Genomic DNA, 22,192 nt, shown 5'->3' with positions numbered 1-22,192 from the left:
CTACAGGCATGTGCCACCATGCCCAGCTAATTTTTTTGTATTTTTAATAGAGATGGGGTTTCACCATGTTAGCCGGGATGGTCTCAATCTCTTGACCTCGTGATCCACCCACCTCGGCCTCCCAAAATGTTGGGATTACAGGCATGAGCCACCGCACCCGGCCCAAAAGATTTCTTTATAGCATGCAATGCTATTTGATAGCATTTTACCCACAGTGAAACTTCTTTCAAAATTGGAGTCAGTCCTCTCAAACTCTGCCACTGCTTTATCAACTAAGTTTATGTCATATTCTAAATCATTTGTTGTCATTTCAACAATGTTCACAGCATCTTCACCAGGAGTAAATTCCATCTCAAAAATCCACTTTCTTTGCTCATCCATAAGAAGCAATACCTCATCTGTTCAAGTTTTATCATGAGATTGCAGCAATTCAATCATATCTTCGGGCTTCACTTCTAATTCTAGTTCTCTTGCTATTTCCACCTCATCTGCAGTGACTTCCTCTGCTGAAGTCTTGAACCCCTCAAAGTCATCCATGAAGGTTGGAATCAACTTTGTATTAGTCCATTCTTGCATTGCTATAAAGAAATGCCTGAGACTGGATAATATATAAAGAAAAGAGGTTTATTTGGCTCACAGTACTGCAGGCTGTACAGGAAGCATGGCAGCATCAGCCTCCAGGGAGGTCTCAGGAAGCTTCCAATCATGGCAGAAGGCGAAGGAAGAGCAAGTAATTTCACATGGCCAGAGTAGGAGAAAGAGAGCAGGGAGGAGGTGATACACATTTTTAAGCAACCAGATCTCACAAGTATGTGATGATGGCAACTAAGGGGAATGGTGTTAAGCCATGAGAAACCACCCCCGTTATCCAACCACCTTCCTCCAGGCCCCAGTTCCAACACTGGGAATTACAATTCGACATGAGATTTGGGTGGGGACACAGATCTGAACCATATCAAATTTCTTCCCAACTCCTGTTAATGTTGGGGTTTTTTTGTCTTTTGTTTGTTTGTTTGTTTTGTTTTGTTTTGTTTTTTGAGATGGAGTCTCACTCCATTGCCCAGGCTGGAGTGCAGTGGCACAATCTTGGCTCACTGCAACCTCCACCTTCTGGGTTCAAGAGATTCTCCTGCCTCAGCCTCCCAAGTAACTGGGATTACAAGGGCCCACCACCACACCCAGCTAATGTTTTATATTTTTAGTAGAGACAGGATTTCAGCATGTTGGCCAGGCTGGTCTTGAACTCCTGACCTCAAGTGATCCACCCGCCTTGGCCTCCCAAAATGCTGGGATTACAGTCCTTGTTGGTATTTTGACCTCCTCCTATTAACCATGAGTGTTCTTAATGTCATTTAGAATGGTGAATCCTTTCCAGAAGGTTTTCAATTTCCTTTGCCCAGATGTATCAAAGGAATAGCTCTATTGCAGCCTTATAAAATGTATTTTTTTAAAAAATAGGACTTGAAGGTCTAAATTACTCCTTAATCCATCTGCTACAGAACGGATGTTGTGTTAGCAGACATGAAAACAACATTAATCTCCTTGTACATAGCCATCAGAGCTCTTGGGTGACTAAGTGCATTGTTAATGAGCAGTAATATTTTGAAAGGAACCTTTTTTTCTGAGCAGTAGGTCTCAACAGTGGGCTTAACATGTTCAGAAAACCATGCTGTAAACAGATGTGCTGTCATCCAGGCTTTGTTGTTCCATTTAGAGAACACAAGCAGAATTTGGCATAATTCTTAAGGACCCTAGAATTTTCAGAATGACAAATGAATATTGGCTTCAATTTAAAGTCACCAGCTGCATTAGCTCCTAACAAGAGAGTCAGCCTGTCCTTTGAAGCTTTGAAGCCAAGCACTGACTTCTCCTCTGCAGCTATTAAAATCCTAGATGCTGGCTGGGCACGGCAGCTCATGCCTGTAATCCCAGCACTTTGGGAGGCCGAGGCAGGCAGATCACTTAAGGTCAGGAGTTCAAGACCAGCCTGACCAATATGGCGAAACCCCATCTCTACTAAAAAATACAAAGATTAGCTGGGCGTGGTGGCGGGCGCCTGTAATCCCAGCTACTCGGGAGGCTGACGCAGGGAGAATTGCTCGAACCCAGGAGGCGGAGGTTGCAGTGAGCTGAGGCCGCCCCACTGTACTCCAGCCTGGGCAACAGAGTGAGACTCTGTTTCAAAAAAAAAAAAAAATTCCTAGATGCCATCTTCTTCTAATATAAGGCTGTTTTGTCTACATGGAAAATCTGTTGTTTAGTGCAGCTACTCTTATCAATAATCTTAGTTAATCTTCTGGATAACTCGCTGCAGCTTCTCCATCAGCACTTGCTGCTCTTTGCACTTTTGTGTTGTGGAGACAGCTTCTTTCCTTAAACCTCATGAACCAACCTCTGCTAGCTTCACACTTTTCTTCTGCAGCTTCCTCATCTCTCTCAGCCTTCATAGAATTGAAGAGAGTTAGGGTCCAGTTCTGGATTAGGCAGGCTTTGGTTTAAGGGAATATCGTGGCTTAAGAAAACATTTGATCTTCTATCCAGATCACTAAAACTTTCTCCATATCGGCAATAAGGCTGTTTGCTTTCTTATTCACATGCTCATTGGAATGGCACTTTAATTTCCTTCAAGAACTTTTCCTTTGCATTCACAACTTGGCTAACTGGCTGGCACAAGAGGCCTCGCTGGGCTTTTGACGTGCCTTCCTCACTTAGCTTAGCTTAGTCATTTCTAGCTTTTTTTTTTTTTTTTTTTTTTTTTTTTTGAGATGGAGTCTCGCTTTGTCACCCAGGCTGGAATGCAGTGGCGCGATCTCGGCTCACTGCAAGCTCCACCTCCCAGGTTCACGCCATTCTCCTGCCTCAGCGTCCCATGTAGCTGGGACTACAGGCGCCTGCCACTACGCCCGGCTAATTTTTTGTATTTTTTAGTAGACACAGGGTTTCACTGTGTTAGCCAGGATGGTCTCGATCTCCTGACCTTGTGATCCGCCTGCCTTGGCCTCCCAAAGTGCTGGGATTACAGGCGTGAGCCTCCATGCCTGGCCATTTCTAGCTTTTGATTTAAGGTGAAAGATACGTGTCTTTCCTTTCACTTAAACACTTGGAAATCATTGTAGGGTTATTAATTGGCTTAATATCAATATTGTTGTATTTCAGGGAATAGGGAGGCCCAAGGAGAGGGAGAGAGTTTGAAGAAGGGCTAGTCAGTGGAACAGTCTGAACACATAAAACATTTACCAATTAAGTTCACTGTCTTATCTGGGCACAGTTGTGGCACCCCAAAACAATTACAATGGTAACATCAAAGATCACTGATCACAGCTCCACATAACAGATGTAATCATAATGAAAAAGTTTGAAACATTGAGAGAATTACCAAAATGTGAGACAGAGACAAAGTTAGCACATGCTGTCGAGAAAATGGTGCCAACAGACTTGCTTAACGCAGGGTTGCCACAAACCTTCCATTTGTGAAAAACACAGTATCTGCAAAGTACAATAAAGCCAGGCACAATAAAACGAGGCATGCCTGTATAAACAGCAACTGTCAAGTGATGTTTTCCAACTAGAATTAAAAGATTACATAAGGAATTTTTTAAAGGAATTCAATCTGGAAGAACTGAGCAACAATTAAGAATGCATTATAAAGGATATGATACTTACATATGTGAAATAAATTTAAATGGCCAATTCTAACCAGAGTGAATGCTGCAGCTGGGTGTTAAAAATCTTTTAACCATACTGAGTTTGGCAGTGATTCTGTACAAGGAAATGATTTATATTCAGGGACTGACTATTTGGGTATCTCATCCAGTTTTAAGATATCAAGACCCACATGGAATACAGCAATGAAGCCAAAGGAAGGAAAGAGAGAGCTAATCATCATGGCCCTATTTAAGATGCAGCCCTTCTTTACCCATCTTACATTTCTGCCCCTTTCATGCTTCTAAGCCAAGTCAGACAGTTATGCACAGAGTGGATAACTTACTTATGTCTGGCTTAAGGGCCTACCCTTCAGAAAGGTACACATGCTGGAGGTAAGGAAGCTGAGCTGCAATTCTGGCAGATTTGTACTGCTTGGGTTGATCTACACTGACTCCAGCCACTCCTTTTCTATGGAAGATACTAAAAGCAGTAAGATGATAGTATTTCTTTAGTTTGCTCACCCCTGAGATTCAAAGGGAAAAGAATGACAGCAGGAAATTGTTGCAAGAGCTGGGCATCCAAAGTCACCAAATACCATAGGATTGTGTGTGAATGTGTGTGTGCATGCGTATATGCATGTACACACACACACACTAGTATACACTAGTGGTATGGTTCAGTTAAACACTATGAGTCAGGTCAGGAGCAGCCAACCACTTTTTATCTCTCAGTTTCCTTCTGGAAATTTGGTCTTTACTTCTAGTGAGAAATCCGGAAAAGGCTCCACTGGTTATCCTCCTCCTGGGAGAAAGACCACATTAACTTTCCTTCTCTCAGGACACTGGGGAATTCTGTTCACTTAGCCTTGTTAGAGGGTTAATCATTAATTAACTTATGCTGACACAACCATGAGACATTAGGGTCCCTACATAATTAGGCACAGCCTGCCTCAGCCTTGTAAGGTCAACCTTATAAAGAAGAAATATCTCACTTTCTATTCAAGCACTCTTGTTTGATCTGGGGGGACTTCTTATGTTCTTATGAGTGTGACGCTTGGGACAGAAGTAGAAGGGACAATGTGTGTTTCATGGTGAGTAATGAGAGAGGGAAAGGAAAAGGACTGTAACTGACAAACAAGTGAGTACTGCCTGTGCTGTCTCCTCACCTTAGGTAAAACAAGCACTGTCTGTTAGACTGAAGAGGTGGTCTGATATTCACAATCCAGTCTCTTACCAAATTCGAAAATCATCAGCAGCTATACATTCCTGGTGAGTGGGGTGGGAAGTTAGTGGTCAGTTGGTACTGAGGGGGTATAGCAGAGACTGTTAATAGACATGAAATCTACTAGCTATGCCTCTACATATCCCAGTCTTCCTTGTGGCTAAATTGGGGTTAGGTGATTAGTTCCTGCCAATGAAATGTATGCAGAATTTCTGTGTTACCTCTAGGATGAGGCGATTACAGCACATGGGCTTCCAGTTCTCTTTTTCTTTGCTACGGTGTCCTTGGAAGTCATCTGTTCCAGATGGTATAGCTACAAGACAGAAGAGGGCCAACCAGTCTATATCAAACATTATGTGAGCAACAAATAAACCTCTGCTATTTGTCACTGTATCGGTCTAGCCTATCGTGATTAATATAGGCACCAAAGCAGTGTTTCATTTAGGGTGCCAGAGACTTTAGTGCAAGAAATTAAGCTACTCACACCCACAATGTATAGTTCCTTTTAGAGACACAAACTCTACCAGGATGATCAGATTTCATGTTTCCCAAGACTCTCTTCAGCCAAACTTTGTCTTTGAAGGAGAATGGTTTGCCATGAATTAGTAACTTCAAGTGTAGAGGCCATCTCTCCTAAGGACACACATCTTCCAAATATCAAAAAGCATCCAAAATTTATTGAATAGCTCATGACATCTCTTCCTAGGTACCTATCATCTCCTTCTGCTACTTCTCATTTTACTGATGGCACTGGACACAAATGCTAGTTTATAGCCTTTATACACAGAACTCCCTCATATATTAGGTTCCCATTAAAAAACAAAAAAGGAGACACAACTAAGTTTCTGCTTATCAAAGCCATCTGATAGTGGCAAGCACCTGTAGTCCCAGCTACTTGGGAGGCTGAAGCAGGAGGATTGTTTGAAATTCAAGTCCAGCTTTGGCAACATAGCAAGATTCCATCTCAAAAAAAAAAAATCTCAATTTCTTGTAGGCCCTGGCTCAGTGTACTTTTAAAGTTTAGAATAGGAGGGAGAGGAACATCCTTCATTCACTGTCTCCAAAATGTCTAATATTTGCCTCTCTCTATCTCTCAGTGAGCCAGCAGGTCCAGCATAAGATAGGAAGCACAACATTTCATTTATTTTTTTATTTTTATTTTTTGAGACAGAGTCTCACTCTGTCACCCAGACTGGAGTGCAGTGGCACGATCTCCATTCACTGCAACCTCCGTCCCCCGGGTTCAAGAGATTCTCCTGCCTTAGCCTCCCCAGTAGCTGGGGTTACAGGCACGCACCACCACACCTGGCTAATTCTTTTTTGTATTTTTGGTGGAGACAGGGTTTTGCCATGTTGTCCAGGCTGGTCTCAAACTCCTGACCTCAAGTGATCCACCTGCCTCATTCTCCCAAAGCTCTGGGATTACAGGTGTGAGCCACTGCGCCTGGTCAGGAAGCACAACACTTTAAACCTTGAAAACAAAAGGGCTGGGACAACATCCACTTGGCACTCTTGACCAATGAGGGAAGACCTCTCTTAGCTGTTTTTCACTATAACCAGTTGAAGGCTCTACCTTTCAGAGCATCTACTTACTGAGCTGACAGGGACCCCATATACAACTGTTTATTGCAAAAGACCAAACTATGTCTTTAAAAATGTTTCTTTAAAAAGCAGGTCACATCACCAATGAAAGTTTGAGAAATTACATACACAGAGAAATATTTTTCTTGGGTTACTGACTTGATAGAAATTTTGATATATTCTCCCCCTAAAGGAACCAGTGAAAAGGCCTGTCTGGTGGTAAGGGGCTATACAAAAGCCATGGCTTCGGTCCTGTGTACAAGCTTGCCTCTTGCTCCGCAGCTGGAATCTGGTTCTGTTGGGAGAAGACAGTCAGAGAAGTCCTTACATCTCTGACCCCAAAAACCTCTTCTGAGCATTGCCCAACACTCCTGTTATACAACATGCAAAACAAATAATCAACCTTAAAAGTCAGGCAGCCAAAGCTCTACTCGAATAATAAGCCCTTTTACAAACTGCTTGTCATCTGCCAAAATCAGCTCCAAAGGAACACCAGGAACTCAAAATTCTATTGTTCTCATTAACTACTTGGGGGAACTAGACAAGCTTCGATGGCTCTATTGGTTTTCTGAGAGACAAAAGACATAAAGATTTTCATCTATCTGCACCCTGTCTTTGATCTCAAAAATTTAATCGTAGCTCCAGTCCCACCATCTCTAAGAGGCCTCTATTAAAAGGGTGAGCTAGAAAGGGGCACCGGCCTTTTCTTAGAACATATGCTATTCTCTACTTCCTTCCTGCCTGATTGTTAGGGTGGGAAAAGAAGAATCCAAATGCCAACTTTTTCAGAAAATGTATTGAGAGGGAGGGAGAGGGCAAGACAGAAGCATCTGAAATTTAGTCTTCTGCCTGTGAGGGCCCTCTGGCTGAAGTTCAAAAGGAAAGAGGAGCTTTGCCCAAGGAAAACTATTCAAAACTATGTTTGGTGCACTTGGGAAAGCCTGGTGGTGCATTGTTGGCCCAGAACAGGTTCTCTGGGATTCAAAAGGCAGGGTGAGGCTTTTTTTTTTTTTGAGACGGAGTCTCACTCTGTCGCCCAGGCTGGAGTGCAATGGCGTGATCTCAGTTCACTGCAACCTCCGCCTCCCGGGTTCAAGCAATTCTCTGCCTCAGCCTCCTGAGTAGCTGGGATTACAAGTGCCCACCACCACTCTTGGCTAATTTTTTTTTTTTTTGTATTTTTAGTAGAGACGGGGTTTCACCATCTTGGCCAGGCTGGTCTTGAACTCCTGACCTCGTGATCCACCCACCTCAGCCTCCCAAAGTGCTGGGAATACAGGCACGAGCCACCGCACCCAGCCAGGGTGAGGCTTTTTCTTTAGGCATTGGACAAGATTTATTGACGTGACAATTCCATATTTTCTGAGAAGGATTAAAATTTTTCTTAGGCCCCCAAACTAGAAGGCAATATCAATACTGGTCTTGGTTATATGCATTTACCATAAAATTCATTCAAATAGCAGATTGAGGGTTCCATAAAACAATTAGCCCTGTTTCTGTTTCCAAACAAACAGGACAGACAGAAGCCATTCAAACATTCTTTTTCAAACCAGATGTGAACAAAGAATTCTCAAGTCTAGATGCAATGTTGAATCCAGTAACAGTGCTCCTAAAACCAGCCAGGTCTCTCAAAAGGCAAGGTGAGACGGAGGAGCCGCATGGCAGTGCAGTCACCATGCTGCCAAGTGAGGACAGAGATCATCACCGTCTGGAGGCCTCTTGTTAAGTGGCCTTATTAAGAAAATCTTCCAGGTAAATGCTTTCAGTGAAACAAAAACAAACAAACAAAAAAGAAAATCTGATGGGAGAAATCTGTTATAAAACTCATCTCTGATAAACCGCAAAAGGGATTTCAATATGTACTTGACATTAATATCCCAGGACTGTCAACCCATAGATGCAACGCTCAGGATTTCCCTCCTCTATAAAGTCTTACTACCCTGCCTTTTCCTGTTACTGTTCCCTTCTGTTAAATTGATCCCATCTTCTGCTAGGCTCCATACATACTGATTTGATCACACTTGTTTCCTTCACTAGCTTATAGGATTTCTGAGAGCAGGGACCAAGCCTTATTCATCTCTGCATCCCCACTGTTAGCGCAATTCCTGGAACACTGTAGGTGTTCATTAAGTCGCCTAATTGCTGATAAGATTAATAATACTTATAGTTAACTTTTGAGTGTTCAGAAACTCTATGTTTAACGTCCTATATTTCTCCTCATTTTTCAGGTGAGAGAGCTGAGGCACTGAGATGTTAAATATCATGCCTAATCTCATCCAGCCAATAACTGGCAAAGCAACAATACAAACTGGGTGATCAGTCTCCAGAACGTTCATTCTTAACTACTACACAGAGTGGTACACAGGAATGAATGAGTTATCTCATAAAAGGGCTATATACCTATGAAACTATTAAACAAGAACTGAAGTTGATTTAGAAATCTGGTTTATTCACACAAAAATTGATTAAGTAGATACCCAGTACTCTCTGCCAAGCCCAGTGCTAAGCATCAGTGGTACAAAGATAAAAATATGGTATTTGGTTCTGTTTATATTGAACAATGAGAACACTTGGACACAGGAAGGGGAACATCACACACCGGGGCCTTTTGTGGGGTGGGGGGAGGGGGAGGGATAGCTTTAGGAGATATACCTAATGTAAATGACGAGTTAATGGGTGCAGCACACCAACATGGCACATGTATACATATGTAACAAACCTGCACGTTGTGCACATGTACTCTAGAACTTAAAGTATAATAAATATATATATATATAAAAGATAAAAATATGGTCTTATTTGGTGGGGCGCGGTGGCTCACACCTGTAATCCCAGCACTTTGGGAGGCCGAGGTGGGTGGATCACGAGGTCGGGAGATCGAGACCATCCTGGCTAACACAGTGAAACCCCGTCTCTACTAAAAATACAAAAAAAAAAAATTAGCTGGGAATGGTGGCGGGCGCCTGTAGTCCCAGCTGCTCGGGAGGCTGAGGCAGAAGAATGGTGTGAACCCGGGAGATGGAGCTTGCAGTGAGCCCAGATCGCGCCACTGCACTCCAGCCTGGGCGAGCAGCGAGACTCCCTTAAAAAAAAAAAAAATGGTCTTATTCCTCAGCAAGAAGAGAAACAAATAACGAAAGGTCACTAAGCACTTACTATGTGCTGGGCACTCTTCTAAGTATTTCACATTGCTAATCTCTTTAATCTTTACAAAATCCCTATTATGAGATCCCAGTCATATTGTTATTATTAAACTGAGATGAGACAGATAAGAAACTGAGGCTCAGGGAGGTTAAGCAACTTGCAAGAGCCACCATTTGAATACAAGCAGCCTAGCTCCAGAACCCATGCTCTCATCATTACACTCTACTGCCTCATCAGTTTACAACCACACAACCATAACGCAATGTGATATGTGCTAAGAGAAAGAAAGAGAAAAAATACTATAGATGCAGAGAGGAAATGATGACTTTTGCCAGAGAGGGAGCTCAAAGAAGGCTCTGTAGAGCAGGTAACATATGAGCTGGGCCTTGAAGGTATGAGAATAGGAAAGAAATTCAGGCCAGGCACAGTGGCTCACACCTGTAATCCCAGCACTTTGGGAGGCTGAGGCAGGCAGGTTGCTTGAGGTCAGGAGTTTGAGACCAGCCTGGCCAACATGGTAAAATCCCATCTCTACTAAAAATACAAAACTCGGCCAGGCGTGGTAGCAGGTGCCTGTAGTCCCAGCTACTCGGGAAGCTGAGGCAGGAGAACTGCTTGAATTCGGGAGGTGGAGGTTGCAGCGAGCCAAGATCACACCACTGCACTCCAGCCTGGGTGACAGAGCAAGACTGTGTCTCAAAAACATAAAAATAATTTTAAAAAATTCAAACCAAAATGCTACATGGAGACCAGTAAAACTTGTATGTGTTTTCAAAGCCATCACTACTAAAGTACAAAGCTAAGAAACAAGCCCAGCGCTATACTGTCTTCTACTGCTGAGGCCACTTCTCACCAAGGAACAGGGAAATGACCAGTGAATCTTTATGTCAAGTTTCCCACTTAGTTGAAACACTCCCTGGGGTTTTAGTCAGCTTCACAGCACCTGTAAGAACTTCCTTTCCTCTCCCTTCCATACAATAGATAATGTTTCTGGAAGGAGACCCTCAGACTCTCTTTAGTGTAACTTGAGGCCAGATCTTTCAAGGTTGGCAAAGGAGGCTGGAATCACCATGTGGATGAGAGGGATAGCTAGACCTCACAGCCCCGATTTTTTCCATACATTAAGATACTCTCTGCTCTGCTAACTGCAGAGGTTCTGAATTCAGTTTTATTAAAGGGCATCCATGGGTTCCCTTAGAGTTCATTCCACTCAAACCTATTGGCAACATCCCCTCCTGTGATAGTTACCTTCCCTGAGGATTACTGGGTACTACCCCCAAGAAATGCAGGTGAATAAGTACAAGTGAACTCAACTGTCGCTAAGTACTCCTGGAGCAAACTTGCAATTATTTCTCCCACTCAAAACACCCTCTCTTGACCCCACAAACCATTTGAGTTACTGCCTCATTTCTCTGCTCACCTTTAAAACAAAAATCTTCAAAAGATTTGTCTATACTCCCTGTCTACAATTTTTCTCTTCTCTTTCCCTTTTGAACCATTCTAATCAAGCTTTTGTCCACTGAAACAGCTTTTATCAAGGCTACTAGTGACCTCTAAGTTGTTAAATTCTACCAAAACTTCCCAGACCTCAGCTTACTTGGCCAACCATAAGTATTTTTCACAGTTGATCATTCTCTCTTCTTTGAAGCACCTTCTTCACTTGGCTTCCAGGATACCATTCTCTTCTGGTTTGCCTTCTACCTTCTGGCCAGTCTTTCTTAGCCTCCATTATTTGTTCCTCTTTACGTTCCTAAACTCTAAATGTTGAGATGTCTCAGGGCTTGGTCCTTGGTCTCCTTCTCTTTAATTCTTCTCACTCCTTGGTGATTTCGTCCATATCATACCTTAAATACTATGTAGATGCCTACGACTCAAAAATGTTTATCTTTGGCCCAGGCCACTCCTCTGAATGCCAGGTTCATACATCCCACAGCTTATTCAACATCCCCACTTAGATGTCTAACTGGCAGCTCAAATTAAACATATCCAAAATTGAGCTTCCAACACACTCCCAACCCTGTTCATCTGACAGTCTTCACCATTGCAGTTAGTGGCAACTCTATCTTTCCGACCATTCAGGCCAAAAGCCTTGGCATCATCTTGGACAGAGATGCTGTGTTACAGAACTCCAGGGGGCACCAGTCACATTTTTGTCAATGCTATTAGTGTTATGCCATATGGTGACCCTGCTTTCCTTGATTCCTCTTACATCCTACATCTGATCTGTTAGCAAATCCACTTGGCTCTACCTTCAAAATGTATCCAAAATCTAACAACTTCTCCCCAAGTCCACTGTTCCTCCCCTGACCCAAGCTTGCCCCCTTAAAATTTACTTTCCACAGGCTGGGCGCGGTGGCTCACGCCTGTAATCCCAGCACTTTGGGAGGCCGAGGCGGGCAGATCACGAGGTCAGGAGATGGAGACCATCCTGGCTAACACGGTGAAACCCCGTCTCTACTAAAAATATAAAAAATTAGCCGGGTGTAGTGGCGGGTGCCTGTAGTCCCAGCTACTCAGGAGGCTGAGGCAGGAGAATGGCGTGAACCCGGGAGGTGGAACTTGCAGTGAGCCAAGATCGCACCACTGCACTCCAGCCTGGGCAACAGAGCGAAACTCCGTCTCAAAAAAAAAAAAAATTACTTTCCACAAAACAACCACAGCAATCCTTATAAAATGTAAGTCAGATCACATCACTCCCCTACTCAAAATTCCCCAATGCTTCCCATCACATTCAAAATTCTCACAATAGCCTACAAGATGCTGCATTGCTTTTTTCTTTTATATTTATCCCTATCTACTAGACTGTATATTTTCTTTATTCATCTCACTTATTGTCCGCTGCCCATATGTGAATATAAGCTCCATAAAGTCAGGGACTTGGTCTGTTTTATTCACAGATGAAGCCCCAGCATCTACAGCAATACCTGACACAAAGTATGTACTCAATATGTATTTGTAAATGGAATGAATGAAGTAGATTGGGTAGGGGGAAATCTTGACACATGGGCCAGAATTATACCAAATCGCAATATGACAAGTGAAATGGCATTTGAGGAGCCAGCTAGTGCTGAGACCTAGTCAAGCCCCAGGAGATGTTTTTAGTTCCTACTTCCTACCATTGTTTTGACATTTTGTCTGAGGAAGTCTCCCTTCTTTTGTCTCCTAAAGAGAAGGAAATTGACTATATAGCAAAGTAAGGAGCTCCCCCTAGTGGAAGTAACTCCATCAAAGCAATGGAATAGAAAATCATAGCCTGGTGCTTGAAATTACAAGGATCACTAGGGACAAAGGAAGTGACTCCAGCATTTCACAGGAAAAATCCTCAGTGGAAACATTGGAGAACTAAAGATTAGATCTGAAGTATATGGGGGAACTTACCAATTTATTTTATTGTTGAACCTCTTTTGCATCTGATGATGGGGAAAAAATAATTTATTTAAAGTTGAACAAAAGGCCGGGCACAGTGGCTCACACCTGTAATCTCAGCATCTTGGGAGGCCAAGGCGGGCAGATCACTTGAGGTCAGGAGTTCGAGACCAGCCTTGCCAACATAAAGAAACTGTTAAAAAAAATTAGCCAGGCGTGGTGACATGCACCCATAATCCCAGCTACTCGGGGGGCTGAGGCACGAGAATTGTTTGAACCCGGGGAGTGGAGGTTGCAGTGAGCTGAGATCGTGCACTGCACTCCAGCCTGGGCAACAGAGCGAGAATCTGTCTCAAAAAAAAAAAAAGTTGAACAACATATGTACCTACCCTCAAGGAATTTAAAATCTGGTAGAGAATGTAACTCACAAATACAAATAAGCACAAAGCAATGAGTATGGATGTAAATCAGTGAATGTGAGCCAAACAAGAGAAATAAACTAAAAGATATAACTCACCCAGGAAAAAGAGGGATTACTTTAGGCTGAGGAAATCCAGGAAAACATCTTGGAGGGAGTGGTTCTTGAGTGGCACCTTGAAAGGCAAATAAAATTTAAATAAGCGAGTACTACATGTAAAGACCTAAATCTAGAGAAGGGCACATCATGTGAAATTCCAAGCAGACCAGCGCGGCTTTGTAAAGGTCACTATTTGGGTGATAACACAGAACCTGAAACCCTCCTTGAAAAGAGCAGAGAGGGATTCATGAGAGAAAGGTCCTCGGCAAAGGTGAACACAGGCAGGGACCAAAGAAAGTGCCTTTCTTCATTTTCCGTTGGATGAAAGGAACACTACTTAAATGTATAGGGAAAAAAAAGAAAATAATATAAGTGGTTATTCTCTTCCACAGGCATGAGTACTGAGGCAGTTTTCTGGTGAATCTAGAAGAGGGGTCCACAAACTTTTTATTTAAAGGGCCATATAGGCTGGGCATGGTGGCTCACACCTGTAATCCCAGCACTTTGGGAGGCTGAGGTGGGTGGATCGCTTGAGCCCAGGAGTTTGAGACCAGCCTGGGAAATACAGTAAGACCCCATCTCTACAAAATATTTAAAAATTAGCTGAGCATGGTGGGGCGCACCTGTAGTCCCAGCTACTTGGGAGGATGAGGTGGGTAGATTGCTTGAGCCCAGGAGTTCAAGGCTGCAGTGAGCCGTGATCACTCCACTGCACTCCAGCCTGGGTGACAGAGCGAGACCTTGTCTCATGAATGAATGAATGAATAAATAAATAAATAAATAAATAAATAAATAAATGGATAGTAAATATTTGTGGCTTTGTAGGTCATATACAGTATCTGTCGCCAACTACTCAACTCTGCCATCACAGAGTAAAAGCATAATAGACAATACATAAACAAATAAACAATAAAACTTTATTTACAAAAATAGATGGCAGACCAGATTTGGTCCACATGCTGAAGTTTGCTGACTCCTGGCCTACAATAAGAGAAGCGGTTACACGATTCAAATGCTTAATCACATCGGGCTTTGGTAGCCTGATGCAACAGAGATACTCCTACCTCCAGTATCAGATTGGGCAAGTTCTTGGGCTGAGTTCCTTCTTTTCCGACCAGCGCTTAGATGTATACTGCCGATATTTGCCTCTCTAGTACTTCTTTTTAATTGCTGGTCACCCTAAAAAAAAAAAAACATCTCATTTGAAAGCCTCCAATATCAGAAAGCTATTGGTAGGACTATTGATAGGGCTCACAAGGTAGCATTTATCTTGATACATTTTCTGCTTTTTCATGGTCTGGACTTCACCTTGGCTTTGCAAGATAAGAAATCCAATCTAGACCAGGTGCAGTGGCTCATGCCTGTAATCCCAACACTTTGGGAGGCCAAGGCGGGCAGATCACCTGAGGTCAGGAGTTCAAGACCAGCCTGGCCAACATGGTGAAACCTCATCTCTACTAAAAATACAAAAATTATCGAGGCACGATGATGGGTGCCTATAATCCTAGCTACTCGGGAAGCTGAGGCAGGAGAATCGTTTGAACCTGGGAGGCAGAGGTTGTAGTGAGCCGAGATCGTGCCACTGCACTCCAGCCTGGGCGACAGAGTGAGACTCTGCCAAAAAAAAAAAAAAAAAGAAAGAGAGAGAGTGAGGAAGGAAGGAAGGAAGGAAAGAAAAAGAAATTCAATCTCGGGTCATCTGAAATTAGGAAGACTATGAAAGCTCTACTTATCAGTAAAAGTCCCAGAGGAATGCCAGTAGCATCAGTTTACATTCAGTAGCTATTTCACAGAGATCACCCCGATACTTTGTTACCTGCAAGGGAAGGGGGAGCCTCCTTTCTTAGATGTTTTCCTGCCCTGAAAAAAAAAAGTGACAAATTGGCAATATGAATACTTACAAGAGGCATTAGCTATAAGCTTTGTGAAAAGAGAGATTATTTTTTAAATTAGAAACAATCTTTTATTTTTACAAAAGCAGTGTATATTCATTGTGAAAAATTTGAAAGCAAAAATAACTAAATAGAACATTGTGTTCCCATCACACAGAAATCACCGTTGACAGCTTAGTATATATCTTTTCAGATATTTTTTCTAAGTATATGTAATACATATACGCATTTTCTTCCAAAAATGAAATACTGTACAAAATGTTTTACAACTGCCCTTTTCAGTTAATGACCTCCACCATTTCATCTTAAAAAGTTTTCACATCATCTAATAACCATCCATATACAAATTTCCCTAATTTTCCCAAAAATGTCCCATTAAGCAAGTTTGTTTAAATCATGATCCAATCTCAGACCACACGCTGCATCTTAAGTCTCTTTTCATTGAGAACAGTGTCTTCTTTCAGGACAAAAATTTCGTTTCATGCTGTATTCCCAATGCATTTAACAGTTCTTGGTACATAACAGTAACTCAATAAATATTTGTATAATTAATTAATCAAAAACTGGGGGATTCATGGTAGTTTATCTCATCAACCCATTACCCTTTAGCTCCATTTTATAGATAATAAAAATAAAGACCAGAGACATAAAGTGACTTCCCAAGATCACACAGCAAGTACATGTCAATTGCTTTCCATACCTTTTTTTTTTTTTTTTTTTGAGATGGAGTCTCGTTCTGTTGCCAGGCTGGGGTAGAGTGGTACAATCTCAGCTCACTGCAACCTCTGCCTCCCGGGTTCAAGCAATTCTCCTGCCTCAGTCTCCTAAGTAGCTGGGACTACAGGTGCACGCCACCATGCCCAGCTAATTTTTGTATTTTTAGCAGAGACGGGGTTTCACCATGTTGGCCAGGATGGTCTCAATCTCTTGACCTCGTGATCCGCCCACCTCAGCCTCCCAAAGTGCTAGGATTACAGGCGTGAGTCACCGCGCCCAGCCCTTTTTATTCTATTAAACCAGGAGTTAGCAAGCTTTTCTGTGAAGGTCAGAGAATTAATAATTTAGAATTTATGAACCAAGAAGCAAGATCGAGGATATTACATAAGTATTTACATAATGAGAGAAAACAAAATTGTACAAATTTTTAATTAATGAAATTTAAAAAGTAATAACAATTGACTATAAGGTTTTATAATACAGTTCTACTAATGAAAAGATTAGAATAGAATAATAACATTTTGCTTCATTAGGGTTGAAAATTAGTGTTCCCTATCATCAAATTTGTTGTCACTATTCATCTGAAAACACATTCTTAGCTCACAGGTCATAGATTGCCGATTCCTATACTACATCATGCAGCTTGTTTGTGGTTTGCTTTTCTTTTAAAGTTTAAGTGAAAATAACATTCCTCATAATTGACAGTTACATTTGGGTGCTGGCTTACTGGAGCTATATGATAGTAAAGCACCAATGAGAAAAACAATTCCTCAGCCACTTTTTTTTTTTTTTTTTGTCGCCCAGGCTGGAGTGCAGTGGTGTGATCTCAGCTCATTGCAACCTCCGCCTCCCAGGTTCAAGCGATTCTCCTGCCTCAGCCTCCCAAGTAGCTGGGACTACAGGCACACGCCTGGCTAATTTTTGTATTTTTAGTAGAGATGGTGTTTCGCCTATGTTGGCCAGGCTCGTCTCGAACTCCTGACCTCAGGTGATCCACACACCTCGGCCTCCCAAAGTGCTGGGATTACAGGCGTGAACCACCGCGCCCAGCCCACATTTTTTAAAAGTATGTATTGTGTTACTTCAGTTATTCTAGTAGCTAACTGTTGAGCATGCCTGTCTTCTTTCATTTAGATGGACAGAAGGTAGGCTGCATTGTGACCGTCACTTTCATAACTAACCATGTGTTAATATTTAATAGGGCTGACCAATTTAAAAATCAGTGCAAGTGAGGATATTAATTGGCCTATGTTGGGGCTTCTTTTTCTCAAATATAAATATGCTCTTTAAAGATATACAGGTAAATATTCAAAGACTTAAAAGAATAGAAAGTGGTTGCTTTTGGGGGCAACATGGAATGGGAAGGAAAGCAAATGATTCATTTTTTAAAAAAAGCAAATCTTGTAGAACTATTTGATTTTTAAAAACTGCAGTATGATACCTGTAATCCCAGCACTTTGGGAGGCTGAGGTGGGAGGATTGCTTGAGCCTAGGAGTTCAAGATCAGCCTGGGCAACATGGCAAAACCCTGTCTTTTTTTTTTTTTTTTTTTGTCTTTTTCTTTTTCTTTTTCTTTCTTTTTTTTTTTTTTTTTTTGAGATGGAGTCTTGCTCTGTCACCCAGGCTGGAATGCAGTGATGCGATCTCAGCTCACTGCAACCTCCACCTCCTGGGTTCAAACGATTCTCCTGCCTCAGCCTCCTGAGTAGCTGGGATTACAGGTGCACACCACCACGCCCAGCTAATTTTTGTATTTTTAGTAGAGATGAGGTTTCGCCATGTTTGCCAGGCTGGTCTCGAGCTCCTGACCTCAGGTGATCTGTCCACCTCAGCCTCCCAAAGTGCTGGGATTACAGGCGTGAGCCACTGCGCCTGGCTGTGAAACCCTGTCTCTACACAACATTTAAAAATTAGCCAGCCATGGTGGTGTGCACCTGTAGTCCCAGGTATTTGGGAGGCTGAGGTGAGAAGATTGCTTGAAGGTTGAGGCTGCAGTGAGCTGTGATTGCACACGCCACTGTACTCCAACCTGGGTGACAGAGCGAGATGCTGTTTCAAAACAAATAAAAAACCTACAGTATGTACTTGTACAATTTTGATTAAAATAAACAAAAGAAAACCAGAGGCACATTAAGACCTCTTCTGGGAAAGGTTTCCTTAATACTTTCCTCCACCCGCCTTCAAGCAGGGTTAAGTGTTCCTCTTCTCTGCTCCCCAGAGCATCTTGTCCTCAACTCCCTTCAGAGCACTTAACAAGCTGTACTGTCATTGTTTTGTTGTCTGTCTTCCTGAAGGAACTATGAGCTCCTTGCAAGGAAGGACTATGTATTATTCATTTCAGCTCCTAATTTTTATAACACTAAAAAAGGCATTCATTAAATGAAGTGAAACTAGCTAAACCAAATACAACCAAAAGTCACTCAATCTAGGCAAATTAACATCACAATGAGACACTAATCAAAAAGACAGACAAGAAAGTATTGGTAAGGATGTGGAGAAATAGAAATCCTCATACATTTACCAGTGGGGATAGAAAACAGTGCAGCCACTTTGGAAAGCAATCCAGAAGTTCCTAAAAAGTTAAACATACAGTTACTTTATAAAACCCAGCAATTCCACTCCTAGGTATATACCCAAGAGAACCCAAAACATGTCCACACAAAAACTTGTATACGAATATTCACAGAATTATTCATAACAACCAAAAAGTGGAAACAACTCAAATGTTTATCAACTGATGAGTGGAAAAACAAAATATGGTATATCCATCAATGTAATATTATTTAGCCAGAAAAAGGAAGGGAGTATTGATAATGTTACAAAATGGATGAACCTTGAAAACATCATGTTAAGTGAAAGAACCCAGACACAAAAGGCCACATATTGTATGAGTCCATTCATGTGAAATGTCCAGAAAAAGCAACTATATACAGACAGAAAGCAGACAAATGGTTGCCTAGGGCTAAACATGAGAGAGGAGATTAACTGCAAACTGCTTCTGGGAATTCGTGGGGGATAGGGGAAATGTTCTAAAACTGTATTGTGGTGATGGTTGCACAACTCCATAAATTTATTTTTATTTATTTGTTTAGTTTTGAGACAGGGTCTTGCTCTGTCACCCAGACTGGAGTGCAGTGGCACAATCACAGCTCACTGCAGCCTCGACCTCCCTGGCTCAAGTGATCCTCCCACCTCAGCCCCCAAGTAGCTGGGACTACAGGTGTGCACTACCGCTCCTGGCTAAATTTATTTTTTAAACTGTACACTTAAAGTCAGTGGATTTGATGGTATAAAAAGTACAAGGCTGGGAAAAAAATTCCTCAATTTATTACATTATTCAGTTTCTTTATAAATTAACTGTTTTTCCTCAAATAGACTACTTCTATTAAGAACTGTGGTGAGGCTGCTGGTAGTGGTTCACGCCTGTAATCCCAGCACTTTGGGAGGCCAAGGCGGGTAGATCACCTGTGGTCAGGAGTTCGAGACCAGCCTAGCCAACATGGTGAAACCCCGTCTCTACTAAAAATACAAAAATTAGCTGGGCATGGTGGTGGCATGCCTGTAATTCCAGCTACTCGGGAGTTGGAGACAGGAGAACTGATTGAACCCAGGAGGCAGAGGTTGCAGTGAGCCGAGATCGTGCCACTGCACTCCAGCCTGGGCGACAGAGTGAGACCATCTCAAAACAAAAACAAAAACAAAAAAACAAAAATAAAACCGTGGTGAGGCCATGCGTGTGGCTCACGCCTGCAATCCCAGCACTTTGAGAGGCCACGGTGGGCGGATTACTTGAGGTCAGGAGTTCAAGACTAGCCTGGCGAACATGGTGAAACCCCGTATCTACTAAAAAATACAAAAACTAGCCAGGTGTCGTGGCGGGCGCCTGTAATCCCAGCTACTCAGGAGGCTGAGGCGGGAGAATTGCTTGAACCCAGGAGACAGAGGCTGCAGTGAGCCGAGATTGCGCCATTGCACTCCAGCCTGGGCGACAGAGCAAGACTCTGTCTCAAAAAAAAAAAAAAAAAAAAAAAAAGACCGTGGTGAATTAAGTTTCTGAGACATTTCTGTCAGTTGGGACTTGGGGCTGTGCTGCATAGACATCACAGCCAGCATCTCAGTCTGAGAAACTGTACGATGTCTTGAGGTGTACAATGTGTTTCCAGTTGAGTCCAGTGTGTAGTCTAGATACTCCCTGGCCTTTCTGCCGGTTTAAGTGTGAGAGTGCCTAAGGCCTCTACACCAAGCAAGAAACTAGTCAGTTAACAAACTCACGTCTTGAAACTCCCCAGCCCAGTTCACAACCAGGTGAATTGTTCTATTACAGCATATCTATGAAAATGATCGATCAAATTACTGATTTGATTTTCTCCTTTTTTTGGAGGGTGGGCAACTGGGTAAGTGCTTATTGGGCAAGGATGTCCGGCCAGATCAGCCAAAAGATACAAAGTCCATCCCGTCGGCCCGTCCCCTGGGGTACTACAGGGGAAATATCATCTCTCCAAGGCCGGTGGGAGGCACAAAGGGATTTAACAGCACCTCTCATGGCTAGGGGAAAGGCTGGGACAAAGTCCCTCCTTTGTTGCATTGCGGGAAGGGCCAAACCTGCCACAACGTCAAGGTGAGGTGTCTGTTCCCGGGGCCTCCTGGTGACCGGGAAGCTCATGCGACTGCTCCCGGACTTCAGTCGCTTTCGCCGCTGCAGCCCCACCGTCCGGCCCGCGCATGGCGAAACAAGCAGGTGGTGGAGGGAGGAAACCAGCCCGAGCCAACCGCTCATCCCTCGCAGCCGTCCGGGGATCCCCAGGCGGTCCCCCACGACCCTGCGCGTGACCCCCCTGTCACGTGGCCGCCGTCCCTTTCGGGATGCACCATTGCTTCTGGCGCCCCCTGGTGACCAGAAGAGAGCAGAGCTGGCACCGCGAGCGCGAGCCTGCCGGTCCGCAGGATCCTACGCGAGCCGGCGGTGCTGTCTGGGCCCCGGCGGCGGAAATGGCCCCGCCGGTGGCACCAGGGCGTGCTCCGCGACGCCCAGGGAGCTGACCCAAGCCCGAACTGGAGTGGGTGGAAGCCGCTTCCACCCTTTCCTCCCTTCCCCCGAAAGGAAAAAGGACCTCTAAGAAGACAGAATGGCCAGATAATTATCTTGAACCTGGATTCCAGCTCCTTGTGCAAAAACAGAAGAATAAGGCAGGGTTTTGGAGTTTATGTTTGTTCGTTTGATTAAGAGGGTTTTGCTGATGCTCCTGAAAACATGTATTTGTAGCCCCGATATTGTGAGCTAATTATTACTTCTGAGTCTCATTCTCCTCTTCTATAAAATAGGGACAATAATGGTGAAGTGTTTGTGAGGATTCACAGGTGTTTGTGAGGAGCAAATGAAATAATCCACCTGAAGGTTTTAGCAGACAGGTTTAAGCTACTTGTTTAGCTTTAAACTAGCTAGTTTAGCAACTAACTCAGGTCTCAGTAAACACCTTCGAGAAATGAAAGGATTTTGACACTATAAAATAAACACGTGCCTAAGGTGAATTGTCCATTAAAAATGTATGTATATGGGAATTAAAACCATCTATCCCCAAACTCGGCCTGGACACTGAGAATCAAAAACCCCACTTTAGCATCTACATAAAAAGGACTTTGCTAATCCACTGTCTTCATTCGCATTACTTTTCCAGGACGTTCTCTGCAGGCGAATAGTTTCTGCATTACAGGATCTTCTGCAAAGGCCCATCAACTCGTCAATGGACAGCACCAATAGTTTGCACTCTAAAATTTTTTGAATGCCTCTCATTGAAATCCTCCTCTTGCTGCTTACACCAATCCTAGAATGTTGGTATCTCGTGGTTCTTACCCAATCCCAATCAAATCCCAGCATTGAAAGACTCACCGCCTTAAGCCCATTTTTCATTTCTCAATAAATTCTGGTCTTTCTTTTCCTGTCTGAAGCACCGCTAAAGCTTCACGAAGTGGTGTTCTCCCGTAGTGAGGGAAGCAATAAATGCACTTCGTCATATCATCAGGTGCATTGGTGATATATGGGGAGCGAGCATTTGATTTTTATTGTTTTAGAGATGGGGTCTTGCTATGTTGCCCAGGTTGCTCTCCAACT

The 22,192-nt window shown here is 43.0% G+C and overlaps 1 long non-coding RNA gene across 1 annotated transcript; it reads right to left on the bottom strand.

Annotated features, from left to right (window-relative positions):
- Positions 1 to 2,185: 2,185 nt before the first annotated feature.
- LOC109024696 (uncharacterized) lies at positions 2,186 to 20,677 on the bottom strand. The gene is made up of 4 exons (XR_008675536.2): positions 15,291 to 20,677; positions 14,539 to 14,653; positions 13,475 to 13,550; positions 2,186 to 5,179 (listed from the first exon to the last, which is right to left on the bottom strand). It is a non-coding gene; the product is annotated as an uncharacterized lncRNA (long non-coding RNA).
- Between the last annotated feature and the right edge of the window lie 1,515 nt (positions 20,678 to 22,192).

This window comes from Gorilla gorilla, chromosome X (genome assembly GCF_029281585.2).
Source record: "Gorilla gorilla gorilla isolate KB3781 chromosome X, NHGRI_mGorGor1-v2.1_pri, whole genome shotgun sequence".
Lineage (NCBI taxonomy): Eukaryota > Metazoa > Chordata > Mammalia > Primates > Hominidae > Gorilla > Gorilla gorilla.
Note: the sequence above shows the minus strand (reverse complement) of the source record. Positions and strands in the feature narration are given on the sequence as shown.